This window comes from Clytia hemisphaerica, unplaced genomic scaffold (assembly GCF_902728285.1).
Source record: "Clytia hemisphaerica strain Z4C2 unplaced genomic scaffold, Clytia hemisphaerica genome assembly, whole genome shotgun sequence".
NCBI lineage: Eukaryota > Metazoa > Cnidaria > Hydrozoa > Leptothecata > Clytiidae > Clytia > Clytia hemisphaerica.
The window spans coordinates 116,680-135,396 of record NW_027104494.1 but is presented as its reverse complement, the minus strand read 5'-3'; positions in this window follow the sequence as shown (position 1 = coordinate 135,396).

Below are 18,717 nucleotides of genomic sequence, written 5' to 3'. Positions count from 1 at the left end.
AATAATGTTTTTGTGTGAAAAACATAGAAATACAAGGAAGAAAAATCTAATGAAAATCTGCAAAAACGGCGATTTCCGGCATTTTCAGCCGAAAAAAAAAAAATTCTCAAAAATCGAACTCAGCTATGTTTTGAGCATTGCGAATACGCATCTTTCTGCAAAAAATCAGAAAAAACTAAAGATGGAAATTCGAGAATTCTGTCTTTCCGTCGAAAATAGGTTGTTCCGGCGACTTTTAAATAGTTCCGGCTTCAAAAATCAATTTTGTTGAAAATTGAAACATGCTTGATGGTGGGCATTGCTATTAATAATATTTTGAATGAAAAAACAACCAATTATAATGAAAAAGTCCAATGAAAATCCAGAAAAACGGCGATTTCCGGGATATTTCCGGCATTTTCAGCCGGAATAGAATTTTTCTCAAAAATCGGACTAATCCATGTTTTAGGCATTGCTAATACGCATCTTTGTGCAAAAAATCAGAAAAAACTGATGATGAAATCTCGAGAAAATGCCAAAAAACCGGTTTTTCCGGCATATTTCCGGCATTTTCGGCCGGAAATGAATTTTTTTCTAAATTCGGGCTCCGTCACATTTTGGGCATTACCATTTTGCATCTTTGTGCCAAAAATTAGGAAAAACTAATGAGCCAATCCCGAGAAAAGCTAGTAACGAACGGACGAACGAACGAACACGGGTTAATTTATAGGACCTCCAAAGGTAGGTCCAAAAAAGAAAGGAAAAAGATTCATCATTAAATTAGAATGATTAACATAACTTATATGATAGCAAGAGAAAGAAAACGTTTGCTAACGTTGATTCACTCGCTTAATTGAAAGAAACTGCTTTGACGTCATACAAAAGTTTTGACGCAAGTAAATTATTAAAACACAAACTCATCTTAGCCTACTTTGTGTATACAGTAGTTTTTCTCTTTTTCTCTCCTCGTGGGTAAAACATGGTTGCAAAGAATTTACAATTCATTTGTAAGAAAACAAGAGAGCCATGCATTGAACATTTTTTGTTGCACAGTGGACCGCTGAAACTGTAATTTTTATGTTTTTGGTAGAAAACTCATGTTTTCAACAGTTTTTATTTTTACGGTAGTTATACCTTTACATTATAAATGCAACATCATTTTATAATATTCCATAGCACATAAGTTTCGAGTTGAGTGTTGAAGCATTTTTGGCATAGCTGGTCCCTTAACTTTTAATTTTTATGTTTGGTATGTATCAGGGTATTGTGTTAAGTTTTTTGAAATGATACTTTTCAAAGGCAGTTTGTAAAAGCTTGACTTTGACTTCAACCCGGACCCAAGAAAAAGTCGACCCTCAACCTGTAAAAAGCCAACCCTGGGTAAAAAAGATTGAAAAAATCTGAAAATCTTCCCTGTTCGTTTTCTGGAACCTTCTCTTGAGACCTCTCCTTTCAGCGTCCTCTTAATTCAAAGGAGCCATTTTTAGGGGTCCAGAAAGCAATCAGGGTCCAGAAAGCAATCAGGGTCCAAAGGGCTGGTTTTCTTGTTATAATTTAATGATTTTACCCAGGGTCAGCTTTTTAAAGGATCAAGGGGTCGAGGGTCAGCTTTTTCTTAGGGTCCGGGTCGAAGTTGAGCTTTTACAGACCGTCCTTTTCGAAGGTTTTTTTAATGACTGTCTATAAATTGTATAACAAAAGCAAGGTTGTATTTTTTGGCTCTCTCAAGAGACCTGTCATAACTTGACTCATTTTATTTAGGCAAAAATATGATCTTCACAAAACCAATCGACAGAGTGGTAAATTTTTGTGGGGCTCAAATCATAGTATCTCTGTTGATCTTAGCAGCGTGCAGCGTGCATTGGGCAGATTTTTATTTTGATGGGCATTATTACAAAATTGGCTTATGGAAAGTTTGTCCTGTAAAGGCAGACGAATGCAACTCCTTTGACATGTGGCTTGAAGAAGACGAGAAACTCCCGAGTTGGTTAATCCAAATCCGCATATTGATTTGCTTCGCAACAGTATCAGCAGTAGTTGGTCTTCTATCATCCTTGATGGGGCTTTTCTATTTGAAAATCAAATGCGTTTACACTTCACTTCTACACTTTATATCTACCGGACTTCTGGTTGGAGTGTGTTTCATTTTTTACAAAAATAACCACTTCGGGCAATATGTAAAAGTGAAAAATCTCTCATCGTTTTATGTAGCAATGATCACAGCTGCATTGACTTTTTTACTTGCAGTCTTTGGAATAATGGCTGATTTTTGTAGTAGCTGTTGAGTTAGCCAATTTTTTTTTTTATAAACTTTTGTTTTACTGGTAGTTAGGCTGATGATATTAACATACCAGTTTAGCGTCAGCCGCCTGCATGTCTTGAAAGTGCCTACAAGAAAATTTCATTATTTAAAAAATTTTCATTATTCTATATTTCTTCACAACATACAACCTCCATCTTCGTTAATATCAGTTATCTCAATGCATGACCCTTTTCCAGGGGTAAACATGGGCATAAACAAAGAATTCTACAACTGCAATGTGAATCCCGCCCATCTATCCGGATTTCTTCAGGCAGTTTTGCACACCTCTGTTTTTTGTTCGGGAGGTAAACAAACCTATTTTTGCTTCAGTTTGCTTAGAGAAAGGTAGTTTTTCGGATTTTTCTCAGCTTCTGTCGTATAGAATTTTTTAATCTCTAGCATGTTCTTACTTTCCATGATACAAGAGCACACAGAAAATTTCATTTCAAACAAAACTGGGCATCAAAAGTTATAAACCAAAAGCTGACTTTTCCTAAGCAAACTCAGCTTAAACGGGATTTTTACCTCCCAAAATTTTTATACACAATTTGGTGGAGTGCGGACCTTTCCGAGTGAAATTTTGATTACGGGAATGGTGTTTTTGCCATATCTAGCACCACTGCAGCAATTGATCTTTTTTGTTCACAAAGACATGGAGGATTGGAGTGAACCAAAATTTTTGATTTTTAGAGAGCATGGTTGGCAAAAATGGTGGATAAATTGCTGTTGGGAAAATAATAATAAATGAAATTTTGCCGCATCTGATTTGACATACGCTAAACTGGTATGTCAATTCCATCAGCCTAAACACCAAAATTAATAAAAAAGATAAAGAGACAGTACACAATTTTCAACCAATAATATTTTTTCCCATGAATGATAATCTGCCAAAGTGCTTAACATTGAGCATTAATGCTTTTGATATTTAGCACTTTTCTAAGGAGACCAATTTAAGACCATTTTTCCTTACTCAATTAATTGGTCAAATAACTTGAGATACAAGGATGTAAAAGTTTCAACACTGAAAGGAGCTTTTTTCATAGTTTTTACTATTTTAGTTTGGGATCTGGAAAACCCAGGTTATTTTTTCCGAGTTAAGAAAAACCCTAGTTATGGTGAATTGTAACGTCATAATTGACATTTTGTGACGTCTTTTTGTAAACTGTGACGTCATCATGAAAATTTTAACTCGGTTTTTTTTCGAGTCTTTACGTTTTCGCGTTATTTGACATTTTTTAACTCGTTTTTTTTCAAGCTTTTACATTTTCGAGTTATTGGAGTTTGTTTTTTCAAAATCATTACAAATCCAAACCATCCCCACTAGCTTTTGCTCTTTAGAAACGCTCAAATAGAAAATTTATAATCAAAATATATAATATGATGTCTCAAATTTTAAGCCCCCTCTCGTTTTACTTAACTTGATCCCAGTTCTATATTTTTTTCACTTTTATAGATATGTAACTACACAAGGCAATGGCATTTTTCAAAATAAATAAAGCAACTGTAGAACTAGAAAAACAGATAAAGTACTGTAAATTGAAAGATTTGCCGATCGATTTCACCCAAAAGGTTGGAGAGGGTGCTTATGCATCAGTATATAAACACAATATAAGGAACAGTGATGTTGCTATCAAATTATTCAAACAACCTATATCATTAAAAAAACTCTTGGTTACCTCTGTAAAGATGAACAAATTAACTCATGAAAATGTTGTTAGATTTCTCGCATATTCCGTCAAGCCCTCTGCTATAGTATTTGAATTGTGTGAAGTTAAAGCCTCCGACGACACACTCGTCCACAATGTAGCAGAGTTAATTTATTTATTTAATGAAAATGAATATTTCAACCTAAAGGAAAGGCTAGACATCACTAAAGGGCTTAGCTACCTTCACAATAATTCGATCATCCACAAGGACTTTAAGCCAAATAATTGTTTAGTTACTGGTGATCTAGACAATATCAAAGTTAAAGTGGCCGATTTGCTTTCTACTCAAAATGTTCCGCTTTTGTGTGGGCGCAGTGGCACTCAGTGCTATAACAAAGTTAAAAAATGAAGGCTTCCTCTGAGTTTTCTTTCCTTCTCCTAACTTTTTTGTAAGTAAGATTCCACTTCATTGTTCTGTCTTAATTGATCTGAATTCTATTAAAAAAGTAGATAAAATCTTTTTCAGTAGGTTTTTATAACCAGTGCAATGAAAAATTTATACCTTTTTTGGCATTTTTTTCTTCATAGAAATCAATTGAAGTAATCGAAACGATTGATGATAAAGCACCTACATCTACGGTAGTTGTAACAGAGCCCCCTGTAAGATTTTTTTGTAAATTTTACAAATTCTTATAAATTAATATTAGACCGATGAGTTTTATTAGCCATTCTCTCAACAATAAGATAAGGGTTCGAAAAAAATCATAAAACATTCAAGTCCTCTTCTCTTCCGTGGACGGAGTGGAAGCTTCCAATCTGCTCTGTACAGTATTGGGGGGAGTTACCAAGGATGTTTGTTACTGTCAGTTGTAATTTTTATACATTATTTATTGTTTTATTTTACTAGGTGCGGTCGAAGAGAGAAAAGAGAGAAGAGGTTGACAAATTGAATAAATTGAAGGCCTTAGAATACATTACGAAAGAAGAAGACCCTGAATATATCGAAAAGTTGTTTATAGGTCATTCAATAGGTAATTCAATAGGTAATAAGTACCGTTGGTTTGTTTAATGTTTTGTGCTGTTTACATTATTTTTAGTTTTTAGCATAATGGATCGAAAAGTATTACTTATTAATGATTTTTATTAACGGTTAAAAGGATACCGAGATGAATGGACCTAACTACCGGAATTGACTTATTTCCAAAGAGATCATATACGAATTAGATTGATATTTTTCCAGGTTTTGGTGTGTTTGCCAAAAGAAACATCAAAAAGGGGGAATTTGTAGCCTCCTATGAAGGAGAAAGAATCACTCATGCTGAAGGCTCAAAGCGACTACAAGAAGATACCGATCGAAGCTACTTGTACTTTGTAGCGCACAAAAGAGAAAAATTTTGCTAAAGGTTTCTAAAGTCTATCCCAAAACAAAAAGAATTGGCAGTTGACACATTCTGCTTTCCTGCTCCTAAAAATATAAATTGTTACGAAGATAAGTGATGCCTCCTTGGAAAGATAATCTAAAGTGGGTAGTTATTAAAAATTAAAATTTGTCAAAAAGTTTGAAAATGTAGTGAAACAAACATATTTTTATCTAGCAATCCTAAGAACTTGAAATTTAGTAGAAAAAATATTTCAATGGAGCTGATCAGTATACAATACTTTCCTTGAATGTTATAGAGGTAGAGGGATCAAAAAGTTCAAAATCGGATTGAAATTGGGGAAAAATCGGGAACCTAAGCCTACTTTGAGGAGATATTTAGATACCCAGAAGGGTTCTGGTAAACACCTGATACTTTTATGTCTCATAATTATCCCTTCTAAACTATCTTTCCAATGAGGTATCATTTGCTATTGTGGCAAGTCCATTCAGAACTTCTGAGAGAAACTAGAAAACAAAAAAGTGCCAACTGCTAATTCTTTTTGGATAAAGTTTTAGTGCTATTTAGATCATCTTGTTTTCTTAAGATAAATTTTCTACATTTTTTTATTTTCTTTCTTTTACATCATCAACTTGCTAAGGCATAGAAATACCATTCTTAACTTATAGACAACTATTTTTTTGCGTTCTTATAGCATTGATGCATCAAAAGTCGACAGACTCGGACGTTACATCAACGATTCCAAGAACCATAATTGTGTGGTTAAGACCATTGAGAACAGCAGCGGAGTTCCATGTGTAGCAATATTTGCCGCAAGTGATATAGCCGAGGGAAGGGAGTTTCGATATGACTACAATGATTGTAATTTATTCTGGAGAAAGCAGGTATTTGAGGCATTGCTACTAAATTAAGTTGATTTTTCCTAAATTTTAAAATGTCCTTAACTTTTCATTTTAAATTCTTACAAAGGAGGTCACGCCAAATTAAAAAAAGACGTTTAACCATTTCAAATTCCTAACTTATCGATTTCTATGCCTCTGGTCTTGTCTTGATTCAAACCTTTCCCTCCTATTCATAGGACGAGTTCAAGAAATACAGAAAGACACTACTAAAGAGCGATCTGTCTGCCAGGTATTATTTTAAGAATTATAATAATTTGATTTTTTATTCATTTTCAATCAGATTCAATCAAAAGTCTTAATTATCACTGAAACTTCCCGATTTTAAATTTTTTAAAACGTAGATAGGTTTTGACATGATATTTAGATTGCTAATAAAACCTTTTTTTTCGTTGTAGCAAAGAAGAAGGACAAATTATCAAAAAAGAGGTATTTTGATATTGTATTACCAAATACATCCACTTTTAACGAATTATCGTTATTGTATTGATTGCTATACCCCGATGTTCATTATTCATTACCGAGGTCAAAATATTAACCTCAAGATCATGCGAATATTAATTCCAAAGTAACCTCTGTTAATATTAAATATTAAAGTCCAGCATTGATTATTACACCTACCTATTCTCAGCAGACCCATGATTTATCTTTTAATCCAATTATTCCAGTATCATTCTTATTTGATTCAATTTAGAATTTAAATCCAGATGTAGTTCCACCAACTCCAGAGAAGAATTCACGAGGTCTATTAAAATCAATTTGTAAGGTAAAACTGCTGGGCTTGTTGTTCTTTCAATCATAGTTTGAAAAATGTTCTCTAGTTGTTTTACTTATCCCCAGGCTTAGAGGAATGAAAAGATAGCCAGTTTAGTTTCAATCTAGATTGTTACTGTGAGTATCACATATGTCATATTCAAAATGTGTGACGACGTATCGCCATTCTATTCAAAGTGAGAACAAATAAACCATAACAATCATCCATTTTCCGAAATTTCAATATGACGATAAAAGTGCTCATCCGAGGACTAGACATAGTGCCCTAGTGGGATGGTTCCCCACGCTTGAAAATTGAACAAAATCCCTCTGTCCCCCCTTTTAGTTCCCCTCCCTAAGGTTTTTGAAATAATTTCCCCACCCTTGAAAATATTTTTTTGATTTTTTGCTTATAACATAATACTGCTTCTATTCATGTTATCTCGTCCCTATATACAAAGTAAAATTGTAAATCGTCACCACCTCGAATATAAAGCTTACATAAAAGCTAACTAAAGCTCTTAACAAGGTCTTGTAATGTTTCCTATGGTATTAAACTTCTCTCAAAACTCACATTGAGTGCAAAATTAGATCATCAGGAACAGAAACAGAAATTTTTTTTCCTCAGATGTTTTCTCCCCACCCTTGACTTTTTGGAGCTAATTTTCTCCCCCACCCTTTTGATTGCCCCCCCTAGACTTTCGAAAACGATTTTGACCGCCCTTTTCCCATTTTCTGAAAAAAAACTCCTCCCCCTTTTAAAGGGGGGGGGGGAGGACACTATGCTGGAGCAGTACTAGCTATCTTTTAACGACTCAAACTTCTTAAGTTTTCTCTTAACTATTCTTTTTCTATTTTGCGCTAAATGTTTATCCGAGACCCTTAGAATTCATTAAAGCAATGCTCAAATAGGGTTTAAGTTTTATTTACCAAGAATCTCTTTTAGCTAAAAGGACTCTCAATTCACGAAATTTCAATATGACGATTAAAGTGTCCATCCGAGGACTAGAGCAGTACTAGCTATCCTTTAACGGCTAAAACTTCTTATTTTTTCTATTTGGCGCCAAATATTATTCGAGGACCCTTAGGACTCATTAAAGCATTACTCCAATATTGTTTAAGTATTTTTACTAAGAATCACTTTAGCTGTAACAACTCTTAATTTACGAAATTTTAATATGACGGTGAAAGTGTTTATCCGAGGACTAGAGCAATGCTAGCTACCTTCTAACGGCTCAAACTTAACTTTTTTCTCTTAACTATTTTTTTTTTTCTATTTCGCGCCAAATGTTTATCTGAGGACCCTTAGAATTCATTAAAGCATTACTCCAATAGCACGGCGGGTAAGTTTGCGCGCGAAAACTCGCGCCTTTATTGAAGCAAGAAATCGGCCCGATATTTTGCTGACTAAACAAAACGGCCCGTTTTTCTGGCTTTTGCGGTTAGAGCTCTATAGCTAATAAGAGCCAGTTTATTGAGGTTTCGAGTCTGTGTTTTATACATTCTAGTCGATTTGTTTTGATTGGATCGAAAAGTACCATGCTTCAAGCTTTCCAATGATGGGTCATTTGCTTACATTGCCTTTGGAACTAATGGTTTTTCTTTTGATTTTAATTAGGGATATTCCAAATATTGTCTATACATGCTTTCAAAGATGCTGTATAGAATACCAATAACCTATTGTTTTGTTATGCTTTTTTTAAAGTTTTGGGAGGGTGAGTCATTACTGAAGACTTGTATCAATTTATTTTTTTAGGTTTCATACAATATTTGCTGAAAATTTTCTCTTTAAGTTTGGCATTTTTTACTGTTTTTTCTGTATGCGTGCGCTTTAAGAACTGACATTCAGGTTTGATTCTTGTGGTTCTCACACATATGGTGCTTTTGTTAGCCTCATTATCAATAATGACAGTAAATAGTACTCTTGAAACAAAACAACGGATCACAAAATTTGCTTATTGATTATCTTTTTTACGAGAATTGCACATTACACAAACTCGCGATTAGCAAACGTATGAATTATAATCCGATAGTGTTACCAGGCGCTGACTATTTAGCTAGGCACTCAAATCAGCAATGTAATTTCATTACAATGGCTTTTATAGATAAGTTATATATATTTAATCTTTTTATATTTTCATTTCAGTAATAATAATATGAAATGGCACCACGGCAAGGTTACGAGCTATTAAATGCAGATGAAAGTAAAATATCAGTAAAACTTTTACTCAACTGGCATTTTGCAAAGATAATTAATCAAATTAACAGAAAAATCTCTGCCAGAGAAAAAATACGCAATCCAGGGGTTAATCAAATAAAGACGGAGATCAATTGGCAGCTGTTTTACAAGTTTTTTGTTGCGCTACAAACACACGACATTTCGTTTGGACGTACCATTATTGTTGAAAGAGACCGTTCGAAAGAAAGAAAGATTAAATATCTTAAAATTACATTCGACCATTTACCCTCCTTGGTTAGCCATCTTCATCTTGTGTCTGGAGAGTCTAAAAACTTTATCGAACAAAAATTTTCCAAAAAACTGAAATCAAATTGTACTGGAAAGATTGTTGTAAACGCTGAAAAACCAACAGTTCTCGAATATAAGAAGTCCACCGAGATTTTTACTTTGACTTTGGATTATGAAGTTATTAATCGCTATGGTATTGTTTGTTAAATATTTTTCACTTTGAATATATTATGCCTCCAAAAGGTAAAAGCAAAGCTCTTGCAGCTAAACACTCCTTTATTGGAAAGTTTTCTGCAAACTCAAAAGAAAATAACTCTCTCGATAAAAAGTTAAATGAACAAAATATCTTGTTACAACAAAAACAATTTGTTTTGAATGATTTGAATAATAAAAACATCAAATTGAATGACGAAATCAAAGATTTAGAGAATGAAGGTAACCAATTGAAAGTTCAAGTGAAAGAACTATCTAAAATAATACATACAAAACAAAACAAACTGAATAGAAAAAGAAAGATAATTGATGACATTGAAAAACGGACTGCAAATTTGAAAAAACCATGTCTCGACAGTAGTGTCTTTTCAATATCAGCTAAAACCAAAACTAATCGAGAAGCTAAACCATATCATAGAGATATATCTGATCGTACAAAGTATGATAGAAGGAAAGAGGCTTATCAATCTTGTTCTTTAATATTTGGTGGTACTAATGAAAATAAAACTCCTACTGTACAAGGGATGATTGATATTGTTGCAAGTAAAATTAAATCTGAAGAACTTAGCAAAGAAATTTTGAATTCAAAACCAGCCTTGGTATCTAGTATTAAACGTGCATCAATAACTGAATGGAAAAACGAATTTAAATCTTCTGAACAAAATATGTTACGTTCTTTGAATACGTATTATTCACATAATGTGATGGGCAAAAGGAAATACCTCAGCATTTGTCGTACAAACCGAAACACCGGTGTGCCAAACTATGTTTGTTATCCACTTCTTGCAAAGAAAATCAATGACATAGACATTGGAGAAATTTTACCTGTCTCCCCTACACTTACTGAAGGAACTGATGAAATCTTTGATGGTATTTATCGTAAGCCCGCCAAATACTTGATTCGTCTAGCAAAATTTTATTTAAATGTCTATCGTAACAGAAAAGACGAACTGAAACAATTTTCTTATTTCAAAAAGAAAGATACAAATTCTGTTCTTTTTAATATCGCTTTTGGTGGTGATGGGGCACCGGCAACTGGAACTGCTTTTTTAGTTTCCATTGTAAATGTTGGAAAGAGAATTGCAAGTAGCAATGAATTAGCCGGGGAGCTAACAAACTCATCATATTATTTCTCTACTTATGCTAATGTGAATCAAAATGATTCCAATGACATTAATAAAACATTTGGACTGAAAGAATCAGTAGCTGATTGGAAGCCGTTTGAATATTCTCAACGAGTCAAAGATGCGGAAAAGGTTGCGAAGGAGACAAAACGTATTGAAAAAGGTAAACAAACTCAACAAACCAAAAGAAATTTACTGACAACTTACATTAGGACATTAAAATGTAGGCAAGAGTTTGAGCCATTAGTTGAAGAATATGTTGATCGTATAAAATGTGAACCACTGCACCTTAAAAACAATACTTGCAAAGATTTATCTATGGCGATATTAAGAGTTGTTTTTGCTGAGGCAAAAATCGGATTTTGTAAGAATGTTGATGAAATACCAGAAAATAACAATTTTTCAGGAGTTTCTTTCATTTGTTCATCACGGTATGAACTGTAATTTTCTGAAAAAGAAAATTGTTCAATGGTTTAATGAAAATTCTGGCAATATTGAGAAGGATTTTCGATTCCGGTTTCGTGGAAAGGAAAGCTTTGCATATATGAAAAACTTTCCTCGTCTAATCTCGTTGTTGATAAACAAGAATATCTCTGCCCGTTCTAAGCAACGATTAGCACAGTTTCATTTCATTTCCGTGCAACATCGTAAAATTATTAGCTACATGGTTCGCATTACTAGTTTTGATGAGGACATATTGTTAGATATGAAAAATTCAGCGCGGAAACTTTTTGTTAGCTGTTGTTTATTTAATAAATCGGTGACACCAAGTATGTGGACTGTTTGTAATGTTGCACCAGTACATGCGGAAACTTGCTTCAGAGAATACGGAATGGGTTTAGGTTGTGTAACAATGGAAGGAAGAGAACAGAAACACCAAAAAATTGAGAAATATAGTCAAAACACCACATATCAAAATCGATGGTCCCTCATTTTTAGGCATGAATTTATTCAGCTGGTGTACCTCAGAGAAAATGGATTTGATCAAAAGACCTATAGGGCAAAAGATAATAGATATCTTCCTGAATTGAACGAAACAATGTGTGATAATTGTGGTTTAAATTTAGAAGGTGAGCCGTGTTCCATTTGTGGTAGTAAAGAATATATCACTGTGCTTCGCATTGTTGATTCAAACTTAAAAATTTCAAAAAAGAAAAAATGATTTTTTGATTTGTTTTGAAAATTATTCAATTTGATGTTTTTATTAGTTTGTTTGAAATTTCTAGGTAATGCAACTGCCATAAAAAAATGTTCTGAGATTTTCTTAATAAGCAAGCTAAAAAGCATTTGTAATTTTCTTTTTGCTTTTATTTTTAATCTTCTATTCTTTGAAAGGTGAATAGCTTCTTTGCGGGTATTTTGATTAGCAATGTTACTGCTCTTACTTATTGTTTTGAGACCAGTTTAGACATCATTTAGTTTTAAATGAAAAATAATAAAAATAAATAAAATAAAAAGGAAAAATAAATCTTTTTAACCTTTTTCTGATAGATGATTCTGATTTTAGATATTTTATGTTTATATTTAGTAGGATTTTTATATTTTGACTATAAATATTTCTTAAGGAAAAAGTTTCAAGATCAAAAACTAATATTTTCATTTGTCGACATTCATTTCCGATTCTGTTTTTAAGAAGATTTTTTGTCCAATTTAGAAGTCTGGCAAATTCATTTCAGACTTAAAATGAGCACCTTGTTGCTTTATTTTTTCAGCGGAACTTACTTATACAGCTTTTAAATAATCTTTTACCTAATTATTTCTGTTCTTTTGTCATCTCCGAAATCTTAAAGATTTTTGGGGTGGCTTGAGAATCAGAAAATTGATGGTTACAGATTTTAAAAAATATGAAAAATGTATTTGCGTACATTTTTAGAACTTGGTTTTTCTTTTTTCATTATAAGGTGTATCCCTAATTCCTACTTGTTTTTTCACAGAAGCCAAAATTAACCCTATTTGCAAAGGGTCTTTGAAATTAAGCCAGCAAACTGTTTTTTTTTATCGCTTCACTTTCATTTTTATCTATCTAAAACCAGATTCCGGACAAAAAATTATACGGGTCCACTATTTTATGTGATATTTCCGTCTTGTTGGGGCTTGTCGGAGAAGGCCTAAGGTAAAACGCTGTTTTTTCAGCTTTTTAATACACAGCTTCTGACTTCAATCTGAAGGGTTTTAATGTTGTTTTTTCTATTTTAAATGGTGTTTCAGAGTTGATAAGGAGTAGACAAAACTATTTTTAGCATTGATTATCAAAAGAAAAAATTCTTTTCCTATAACGGCGCTTTGTGGAACCCGGTCAGAAATATTTATAAAAGCAGGCAAACTTGAACTTTTGATTTTCACTCACTTTAACCTGGATTAGATTGTTTATATTGGAATTGCTCATTATTTAGGGTGTCCACGTATAGACTTTTTTAAGTAGGACTCCCTGTTGAATAATTGATTAGTCCAATCCAGCAGTACGTAATGAAAAATATCTGAAAGCAGATGATCAGCCGCAGCACCCCACACTGAGTTTTTTTCTTTACGGCTGTTACCTATATAAGTATCCGTGCAGCAAGCTAGAAAGTACATATGCAATCATTAGGTTGCAAAGTCCAAGACCTGATGATTACATCTCCACTTTCTAGCTTGACGCTCGGGCAATTGTATAGGTAACAGTTGTAAAGAAAAAACTCAGCGTGAGGCGTTGCAGCTGGTTATCTGCTTAAGGTATTTTTCATTATATAATTTCTGTTTGACTACCTAATTATTCAATGTTGCCAGGATGTCCTCTATAAAAAATTCTATAGTTATAGAATGTCATTTTCCAGAAAAAAGCATAACCTCAGCATATGGAATTTTATGTTGCGTATAGTTTTCAGCTAAATAAAAGCCTCCTTAATCGAAAAGTCTTTACTTTGTATCTACTCATATTCTAATAGCTTAAAAAGTTTTATTGTTCCAATTATTACAATTTAATACAGGAAAACACCATGTAAAATTTGAGCCAAATCGGTTTAACCGTTCTTATAATAGCGTTCTTCAGTCATTAACTTAACCTTGCGCCTCAAAGAAGCGACACCGGATATTCAGGCCCTGTCAGACCTGTTGCAAATAGGGTTCAATTGTTCGACTAGTGTCTGTTATAAAACTATAAAACAGTCGACTCAACCCTCACCAAATATTTGAGATACACATAAATGAAACATTTTAAAGCAGAATGAGAAGAATACATCTCATTACCTTTATTGTCTTGCTGCTGTTCATTGCCAGTATTTTCACTTACACAAAATTTTGTATGAATTTTTGAAACATGAAACTGAAATAACAAACACAAAAAAAGTATAAAGGAATGAAGATATATGTAAATCAATAATCTATTATCAATCATGAAAATAATTTAAGTGGAAAACTGAAGTTAATTGTTAGAAAAAACTAAATCTATACATCCAGTTAATAGACTCCAACTTCATTTCGAAAAATTGACAGCCATTTTGTTTGCTTCTCGCTTCAAAAGTACTTTCGATTTCAAAAATCGCTTTTGACGCTTCCACAAGGTCCGTAATGTAGTTGCGCATTTTTAACAGCAAATACGCCCGCCGTGTAGGGTTTAAGTACTTTTACTAAGAATCACTTTTAAAACAACTCTTTATTTACGAAATTTCAATATGACAATTAAAGTGTTCATCCGAGGACTAGAGCAGTATTAGCTATCTTTTAACGGCTCAAACTTCTTAAGTTTTCTTTAACTATTCTTCTATTTTTCCCTTAAAACTTATTATATGATTACTCAAATAGGGTTTAAGTTTTTTACTATGAATCACTTTAGCTAAAAAGGACCCTTAATTCACGAAATTTCAATATGACAATTAAAGTGTCCATCCGAGGACTAGATCAGTTAGTAGCTAGCTATCTTTTAACGGATCAAATTTCTTAGATTTTCTCTTAAATATTATTTCGCGCCAAATGTTTATTCGAGGACCCTTAGAATTCATTAAAGCAATCCTCAAATAAAGTTCAAGTTTTTTTACTAATAATCTCTTTAGTTAAAAAGACTCTTAATTCACGAAATTTCAATAAGATGATGAAAGTGTCCATCCGAGGACTGGAGCAGTACAAGTTATCTTTTAACGGGTCAAACTTCTTAAATTTTCTCTTAACTTTTTTTTTCTATTTCGCGCCAAATGTTTATTCGAGGACCCTTAAAATTCATTAAAGCAATACTCAAATAAAGTTTAAGTTCTTTTACTAAGAATCTCTTTAGTTAAAAAGACTCTTAATTCACGAAATTTCAATAAGATGATGAAAGTGTCCATCCGAGGACTGGAGCAGTACAAGTTATCTTTTAACGGGTCAAACTTCTTAAATTTTCTCTTAACTTTTTTTTTCTATTTCGCGCCAAATGTTTATTCGAGGACCCTTAGAATGCATTAAAGCAATACTCACATAAAGTTTAAGTTTTTTAATAAAGAATCATTTAGCTAAATGGACTCTTAATTTACGAAATTTCAATACAACGATTAAAGTGTCCAAACAAGGACAAGTAGTAGCTATCCTTTATTTGCTTCTAAACCTTTTTTCTATTTCGCGCCAAGTGTTATGTTTTTCATAAAGAACCTCTTTTAAAGGTTGAAAACTTATAAAGAAAGGTATTATAACATAATATCTTTCTTCAAAACCTACTTCCTTTACAATTTTTTTGTATGGTATTCAAGCGCAAAAATTAAATTTTGTAAATTCTGTATCTATTAAAATTTAGTATGGGACAAAGGAATCAGAAGAGATTGTAATGCCAAGATTGGAACGAGCCAAATTAACTGAAGGTGCTGATGTTCAGGTACAAATAAACTATTTCTATGTTATTAATTCACTTTCATTTACAAAATTTTAATATAATGATGATTAAATTGTGCCCCAGAGAACTAAGGTCTGTTAAAAAATGCTTTGACAAATATCTGAACAACGGTTTATTCAAGCTTTAAAAGTACGACCTTGTTGAACTATTGAATAGCTATTACACATGGGATTTTGTACATTTTGATAAAATACCATTTTTGTCCCATAGGGGCTTTGTTGCTTCACCTGACGGTCTTGCTGGCGAGAAAACTCTTGTTGCTTTGTTTTATCTCTTTCAATGTTTAAAAAGTTTTATCCAAGTTTCTGAGCGAGTACTCTTCTGTTGATGACAAATCATTTATCGTTGAAAAGGCAATTCAGAGTAGAACATCATACATGAAAAACGTATTTTGAAACTTTTGAAGAAGAAAACGTTTTTCCTTTTTGGTATAATAGTTTTCTAGGTCGTCTCGCAATTTTTGTCCATAATATGATGATTGTAGTGGTACATGTTGCTTTGATAAGCACAAACTTCGTATTTACTTCTGAAGTTATTTTGCCGAAAATCCGAGGACCCTGAGAATCAGAACTTATCAAATCATTACTTATTTCTTGAAATTTCATTATGACGATAAAAGTGTGCATCCGAGGACTAGTAGTAGCTAAAGACTAAGGGATCAAAATTCTCATTTTCTTCTAAAAAGTTTTGTTTCATTTTGCACAAAATTTTTATCCGAGAACCCTAAGAACTTACCAAATGATTACTGAGTTCACGAAATCTCAATATGACGATAAAAGTGTATCCGAGGACTAGTAGTAGCTAAAGACTAACGGATCAAAATTCTCATCTTCTTCTATAAAAGTTTTGTTTCATTTTGCACAAAATATTTTCCGAGGACCCTAAGAACTTATCAAATGATTACTGAGTTCACGAAATTTCAATATGACGATAAAAGTGTGCATCCGAGGACTAGTAGTAGCTAACGTCTAACGGCTCAAACTTGTTATTTGCTTTTTAACGTTTTTTTTTTAATTTCTTTAAAATCTTTATCTGAGAACTTATATCAAATCATAACTTAATCCGTCGTGAATTTTCAATATGACGATAAAAGTGTGCATCCTAGGACTAAAATAGTAGCTATCATAAAAACAGAATGGTTATCCGAAGACCCTCAGAACTTATCAAATCATTATATAATTCACGCTATCTTGATAAGACGATAAAAGTGTGCTTCCGAGGACTAGTAGTGTCTATCGTCTAACGGCTCATATTTATTATTTGCTTCTAAAGGTTTCTTTATTTGGCACAAAATGTTTATTCGAGGACCCTAAAAACTTATCCAATTTTTAATAACTTAATTCTTTTAGTTTTTTATCCTTTACCTCTTTCCTATATTAACCAATGATAGAAATTTCCGCGGAATTTAATTTCGCGAATCAGACGTCGAAATCGCAAATTTGATGGAATTAAATTTCTCAAAATGACTAGATTTTGGGGAAAAATAGATTCCCTTGTATAAATTTCAGTTGGTGTTGTGTGCAGTTATGTAATTTTTGCACAGATATGTAAATATGTAAGTTTCCCTTAACCCCCTTTAAATGCGGGAAGGTTAAAAATATTGGAAACTTCACAATGAGGATGGTAATGTTTCATTATTTCTAACTTAGGTTTATGGAAAGGCATACTCAAACAAGGACCTGCAGCTCATCATTCGAAATGATCAGTTATTACTTGTTTACTTAAATTCGATGGCCAACGCGAAAGAGGTTGCAAGGTACCAAGACATAAGATGGGGTGAGTTATTCAAAAGTCAAAAAAATTTCCGTCTTCATTTGTCTAAATTATATTTGCTGATTATGCTTATGGCCATTTTTGACACTTTTTTCGTCAAGGACTTGCTTTTCCTGTTAGGGTTACCCGTTCAATGGGTGACTTCCGGAACCAAAAGGATTCACGAAATCGTTCAGCTACCAAAGACAAATTTTTGAACAAGATAGATTGAGTTAAGGGGCATGCGCGAAACGGCCATGCGAATATTTCAGATTCTTTTCTCAAAATGTGCAAACCTCTAGTAAAGAAGGGGTTAAGCTGAATTTAGACATTGGATACATGACAAGACAGAAAAAATATTTCTTTCAACCTTTTAGGAATCAATATCTTGGTAAAAATTTTGAAGAAATTGAGGGAAATTACAAACCAGCCAAACCTCCACTCAGAGGCCTTAGTGTTACCTAAAATTTATGACAACGTCGTCAAAGCTGTTTTGGATATTACTGGTACGTCTTGGATATCTCCTGAAGATGAACAATTCTTTAGCTTTTAGGAGAACATATTTTCATTTACTCAACTACTCAATTAGGGATATGATATATAGCGTAGCTGGATAAAGCATTCGCGAGAGTCAATTTATAAAGTTAAACATTAAGGGCGTTCAGACTACGAGGGCGTTCAGACTACATGGCAAAGCTAAGTATGGCAAAGTTGATTCGGGAATAACTTTTTAATCATTCCTCTATTGTTTTTTATGTCACTGCGAGAGTGAAATAAGGGAGTCCTCTTTGACATCATAGTTTGACATTTTGAAACTTTCAAGAATTCAGTATATTTTCTCTAGTGGATATTCCTACACAATGAAATGTGTTCTTTTCTTTTGTTTCATGTGCGAAAACAAATGGGAATGGGCTTTTCCAGAAAAAAACCGTACACCCCCTGTTGAGGAGGTGCAACCTTTGTATGAGCTACCCCTGGAATTCCATCTTAAAATATTGTATCCCCTTGGAATTCTTAAGGGTCAAAACCCTCTGGAATTCCGAATTGTTGTGGTTTTCAGTGCCGTAGGAAGCATTTTTGTTTTTTTTTGGGGGGGAGGCTAAATTTCAGTGACACCGCGAGGGCCAACCATGGTTTGACCCGAGGGGACGATTTTGAAAATTAGAGCCTCTAGATGGTCTAAAAACGCATCAAAATAGCTTAATAGTTGTGATTTATGAAGAAAAAAATATTATTAAATTCGGTTTTTCCAGAAAACCACTTTTGAAAAACTTAATGGGGGGTATTACCCCCCCGGTTTCTACTGCACTGGTTTTCAAACAATACCCCATGGGATTCCGCTTATTTTTAATGGATTTTTGTAAAT